We start from the raw sequence: 6,439 nt of genomic DNA, 5'->3' as shown, positions 1-6,439 counted from the left end.
GGTTTTACTAATATGTAATTGCTTCTCTTATCTATTTGGATTTGATTTAAGTACATTACCTTAGAAATAAAAGTCAAATGTATAGTTTGGTGCTTTGTTTACAATATCAATTTTAGTCTTGTGTTTTTTCTCCTGTGCTTCATATACTCATTGTTAGTATTTTGAATCCCTTATATGTAATGCCTCTCTTCATCAGTATTTTTTCATTCTATAGCAATGGAATTGAGACATAAGGTTGAGTTTCATTGGCGAGACTGATGTGCACAGAAGATAAAGACAAAATTGGAATAGCTATCTAGATATGTTGTGTGACATCTACAGTACTATGCTTGATCATGTCACTACAAGCCATACGGTTACTTTCAAAGTGAAATCTTCACTCCTAAACAAAGAACTGGTTGAGTCGAAAGGTGACAACTATTTCTATGCCAAGGTTCTAAAACTCAGGAACAATGACGGGAACAGTCAAGACCGATGCCATTCTGGAATGGACTGGGTCAGATTGTATCGGATGGATCTACCCCTGCCTTTTTTTTTAAATCAGCTTATATTACGATTTTACACTTGAGACATACATGTGGAATGGGATCAAAAAGGTCAAGATTGGGGATCAGCCAAAAATGATACTTCCAATCCGACCGATATAGAGCGTTCCGTTCCATTTTTTAGAACCATGGTTTATGCCTTGTTTAGTTCGTAGGTGCAACTTGATATGTTAAAAGTGAATGTGTCTGATCTTCGATTGGATGATGAGAAAATTCATACTTATTTTATCAATACACATCCCAATTTTTTATTTTTATTTTTTGTAGAGACAATGATGAAGATGAAGTTCCTTCATTATTGGATAATTTGGTCATGGGTTGGTGGTTCTAGTAGGGGCACAACACAATCAGAAGACGTGGTTCTAGTTGTAGGGCTCATTACTTCTTCTAGTGATGGAAGGGCTAGTGGAACTACAATTATTTCAAGCAATTGGAAGTTTAAGGGCTATCGGAACTACAACTACTACACCTAATGCAAGGGCTAGGAGTAGGGTATCAATCCCAAGCCCACATCGATAGGATCGATCAGGCCCGACCGTTTAAGCACCGATTATTAAAAGTGTCAAGATCAAGCCCAACCTGTTTATAAATAGGTAGTACATGGTGCAAGGGGTAAGGCCGACGGACTCCTGACTAGCCCAATCCGTTTACAAGCTCAACTCGACCCGACACGTTTAGCCCAATCGTTTATATGTATCTTTTGATTTTATATGATATAATAGGGTATATATTGATATTTTTATCAATTATTGAATGTAATTAAGAGTAAATATTTTCTAAATTGTTGATCATTTAATCAAGTATATTAAAATCTATTAAATCTAAGGCAATTAAAGACCGTTTGAGGCTTTTTTGGTACATTACCCCATTCAAGGCCTGATTATATCTCGATTGGGAGAAGCTCAGTTAAAACCTAAAACCGACCGAGCCCGGAAAAAGATCAACCGAGATTGACTCATTCCTTAAATAGGCAGTTCACGGTGCAAGGGTAGGCTCACCCAAGACCGGCCCAGCCCGACCGGTTGACACCCCAAGCTAGGAGTATGTCTCATAGAAGGGTTAATGGAAGTTCAGATGGTGCAAGTCAGGAGATCTGATGCATCTACAGGTTCTAGCGGGCGTCCTGATAATACTTCACATAATACATGGGACAGGAGTAGGTAAGAAACATTTGCAAGTGTAAGTGGCAATTCTGATTCTGCTACACCTACTTCAAAGATTACTAAGAATCTTGCCACAATTAAGGGAGTTAGAAGCCTGTGAGGGTGCAACAAGCAAGGCAACTAGCAAGGTTGATGTTTTGTCTAATATTGTACAAGTTGATGATTCAGATATTGTTGTACCCGGTTTTAGAAAATCCAACCTACAAGACAATCGGTCAATATTATTGTGTTAAGGAGTTGATCGGTAATCAAGTTGGCCAAAAATGACAACCTTGTATTAAGGAGTTGATCTGTCAGACTAACCATCAAGTGGATCAAACATATTGACCGAATACAGTCAAATTACTGATCGTGACATTTTACGGTCAGCGTCAATCAACATGATTTCTACAAACGTGGTTTAATTCCAAGGAAGTTACAAACACATGGCTTGAGCGGTTAAGGCACTTACAACCAATCAAGGGAGTATGATTCCAATAACTATCCCACTAAAGATATGACAGATGGGTTCCTGCAGTTATGAAATAACTAAAACAATAGGATCTTTCAAATAAACCTATAAAAAGGGCTTCAATGGAAGCGGAAATGATCAACAACAAATCAAATACAACTCAACTACAATGCAACTCTTTTCATTCTATGCTTTATCTTTCCAATACTTAGAATTAGAGATGGAGTAAAACTCTTACGTTCACTTCTTTTGAATTTTCAATCTACAGAGTCCATCTATTAGACTCTAGTGCTTTGTATTCAAAACCCCTTTTGAGGAAAATAACACAGTTTATTCTCTCATCCTTTGGAGGTTTTAATCATTAAAAGTCTTTGGAGCAATCGGGGCAAGAGGATAGCACAAGTCGCTTGAGTGAAGTCAAGTTTAAAATCAAATCTGGTCAAGAAGGATTCTAGCACTCCTGCGCACTTATCGATACAGTCAACTGATCGTTGCATAAGGATAGATTTCGTGCCAATAGATACTAGTGATGAGAAATTTGTAAATAATAGTGATGACATGTGATATTGTAGAAGGTGAAACGCATGCCAATGACAGTGATGCTAAATTGTTTAGTCATGACAAATGCAGTAGATGTTGAAGGAGATAGTGATTTGGATAAAGCAGAGGATAGTCACAATGAGCAATTTGAGTATGATCTCGTCACACTCTATCTCAAATTGGCCAAGGTATACGGGACTGGACACCCACATCCAGTCAGCCTAACCCTCCAAGATCATAGATGCAGCACCTTAATTTCACAAATGCCACCAAGATCATATCTAAAATCAGAGTCCGCTAATAAAGTCATACAAATATCACTGATGATGTACTAAAATGATAAATTACATTCTACAATTTCTATGTCTAGAAACAATCACAGATTAGCATATTACTTACTACACATTTCTTAAACATTTACATCAAAAGGAATAATTGAAATAAAAGAAGTGAAGTCCATCAGCATCCTGATGTCTCATAGACACAAACCTCACAATCACTGTTGAAATCCAATCTTGCCTCAGCACCGGTTCCACCATCTAAAAAGAGTAATCAACGAGGTGTGAGAATCACAAGCCCAGTGAGGGGTGTGCATGCAAGCGCACTCAACAAATATGTAATGCATACTCAAGCGAATCATATGATGCCCATGATCTAGTTTTAACATACATTACCTAACAATAATTACTTAGTCCAAGATAAGGTCTCAATGCTACTGCAACATAGGTGGTATCCCTAGCCCCAGAAAAACCATTGATCGCCAAGCGATATAAGCTAGTTACGAGTCAGGAGCCTAGAGGGCCTGAAAAACCCATCGATCACCTCGGAAATCCCTAATGAGTAACCCCTAACAGCCACGGTCTCGAAAAACCCATCGGTCACCTATGCTGCATCCACCTTTGAGTACAGTACGTCGTACTGTAGATATGGTATTCTCAAAAACAAACCACCCTATGGGATTAGCCAGTACTTAATCCCCTACTGGCAAGGGGTGTAGAATCAGGATCTGAGAATCCTAACCATATGCATTCTATATGCATACCAATCTATAACATCCAATCATCCATCTGTGACCATCATTATAATACCAACATCTAAGCCCACAGTGTTGGAATCCTTCATCGGCCACACCGTGCCTCAAACCATCGATGTTACAATCATTACCACTCAACTATATCACTACACATCCACAAAACTACGATCACAACAATCTCGGTAAAATCATGTCATATGTGCAATATATATATATATATATATATACTTTTATATAAAATACATCCAAAACAAGGAGTCAACCACATTACACATGAGCATGCATAAATAAAATATAAAAACACTCCGTAAAATATAATCAAACAGCCTCTTACCTCAAAACCCAAATCACAAAGTGCGATAGGATCCCTTGTAATCAATCACGTGTCCTCGCCCAATAATTTAGCTTCCTAACCAAAGTGTATCATTATGTTAAACATTTATAACACCTAATATGACTAAACACATGTTTATTCCTGAACCCAAATTGACTTCCAACAGCCCACATACTAACCCCCAACAAAAGCCTTAGAAAAGCCCCCAAGCTTCCCCTACCCATAGGGTTAATTTGGGTAAAACGTAGGGAACATAAACCACAAAAAGGACAAAGCATAATTCAGCAAACATGGGGGCTGATCAATAACACCTAGCATACCTCTATACCGGTTCTCTACTGAACTTGTACGAGCCCTTACTTACCCCTATACAGTCCCTACTTTCCAAGCCTCGATGATGCCCCAAATTGACCCACTTTGTAGAGCCAAATAAAATTACTTAATGTGTAACATGACCCACTAGGGGAGGGTAGGGTATCGGCATATAAATTGAGGTTGATCAGACCTAAAATCCCCCAACCGATGGATTGGCTAGGCAGCAACCGGTTGGCCGGTCGAACCTATCGGTTCCCTCTTACCTACAGAATCTGATTCTACCATTGCTGGTACTGCCCATTTAAAACCCAAAATTGAATCTCTGCTAAGTCTGATTGGTCTGCTTCAACATAGGGATCCCTATTTTCTTGAGTGGACAGTACACTGAACCACATCTGGGGTTAAATTAACCATTCCAGGTCTTTTTTATCCTATTCTGCAGGAATTTCAGATTTTAAGTAGACATTAAAGCTATTCTTCAGAATTGGATCATTTCCCCTATTTAGTCATTTAATAGGGGTTGGATATAAGTGTTTACAATCGTAAAATCTGTGCTCCAGCCCCAATTAGATTAATAACAGAATTTCAAAGAAGGGATTAACTAATTCTTCACAGAAATAAATGTGGGCTGAATTCTGTTTTAGGGTTTTGGCAGAATTTTCCCTATTCAGCGCTATTCCACCTTCAATTACATAATTCCTTACTAGAAAAATGAAAACCTTAAGCTCTAGGGTTCACAGGAACAGCCTTCTGACAAATTTCAAGTTCCAGAAGTTGGGGCTTCTTCTACAGGGAAGCAAATCAACTATTAGGGACTTGATTACAGTCCCCAATTTACATGAATTCCTAACCCTAGCTAACTAACCTAATTAACCTAACCAAATTCACTGAATTGATAGGGGAAACAGCTTTACCTTATGCAGGCAGCCCCAAACCAGCTCTCTTTTCTTCTTCTTTCTTCCTTTTCTTCTCTTCTTCTTCTTCTCCTCTGCTGTTCCACCGTCCTAGACAGAAACAAATGAGGAAACGGCAGCTGATATCTTGTTTTATAACTCAGCCAAAGGGTCCTTAAGGCCCGTTTGGCTGACCACCCCAATTCCTAAAATTGATTCCTAAAACTAATTTCTAAAACATAAAAGCTATTTCAATCATTGATTGAAATTAAAGGAGAAATTTCGAACAAAACAAGAAGAAACTCCCTGGCCACGTAGTAGTCTTTGGTTTAGGAAGAAATCAGCCACTGATGGGGAATGTGTCCAAGCCTCCACTACCTTACACCCCAATTTATCCTCTTCTTTGAGTCCCTGTGACAAGCCTCTTGCCTCTTCTTCATTCTTGCATTGTATTATACAATAGCCCATCTTCATAAAAGAATTTCAGCAATAATTCGATCTTTTTCCAACTAAATGAGATCGATTACATGTATCTATCAGGAAAAAAAAAAAAAAAACAAAACAAAAAAGAGACAAAAGAAAAGATAAAATAAAGAAAAGAAACAAGACAATGCAAGACCCCTGGGCCATCCAATTAACAGTCGGTAACAAGTAGCAGGTGCCCAACCACTTTCGTTAGTAGTGGGATTATAGCATCCAACAAATATCACCAATGGATAACAAACAGTGGGCAGTGTTGATCAACTAGATACAACAGTAGTCGCCATGGAAAATGGAAGATGGGGATGCATTCAAGATCAACGTAGCATACAGACTGAGATCATAAATCTATTATCAAATATTTTGAATAATCACCACAGGATTAGGTTTAAGACCCTGACGAAGCACTTGATATCTATGAGTCCAAATATAATAAAAAAAGATATAGCTATGACACCAAAGAACCAATTGAGCTCAAACGAGGACAAGGATCTACACACAGAATGCGAGGCCGGAGCGGAGTTACCATAGATGATTCAACCATAAACTCAGTTATCAGCCCCAAAGGCGCAGCAGGCCATATTAGTAAAAATTACAATATAAAAAGAGATCTCAAGTCGATTCATTAGGATCATTACGGAATACATGTCTATTCTCTACAGTTCACCAATGCTGTAAAACATCC

The 6,439-nt window shown here is 38.4% G+C and overlaps 1 long non-coding RNA gene across 1 annotated transcript; it reads right to left on the bottom strand.

Moving 5' to 3' along the window:
- Nucleotides 1–3,000: 3,000 nt before the first annotated feature.
- Nucleotides 3,001–5,636, bottom strand: LOC122067905. Its single transcript, XR_006136915.1, has 2 exons — nucleotides 5,296–5,636; nucleotides 3,001–3,238 (listed from the first exon to the last, which is right to left on the bottom strand). It is a non-coding gene; the product is annotated as an uncharacterized LOC122067905 (long non-coding RNA).
- Nucleotides 5,637–6,439: the final 803 nt, after the last annotated feature.

The sequence above is a fragment of the Macadamia integrifolia genome, unplaced genomic scaffold (assembly GCF_013358625.1).
Source record: "Macadamia integrifolia cultivar HAES 741 unplaced genomic scaffold, SCU_Mint_v3 scaffold3209, whole genome shotgun sequence".
Taxonomy (NCBI): domain Eukaryota; kingdom Viridiplantae; phylum Streptophyta; class Magnoliopsida; order Proteales; family Proteaceae; genus Macadamia; species Macadamia integrifolia.
This window is presented reverse-complemented; position numbering and strand designations above follow the sequence as displayed.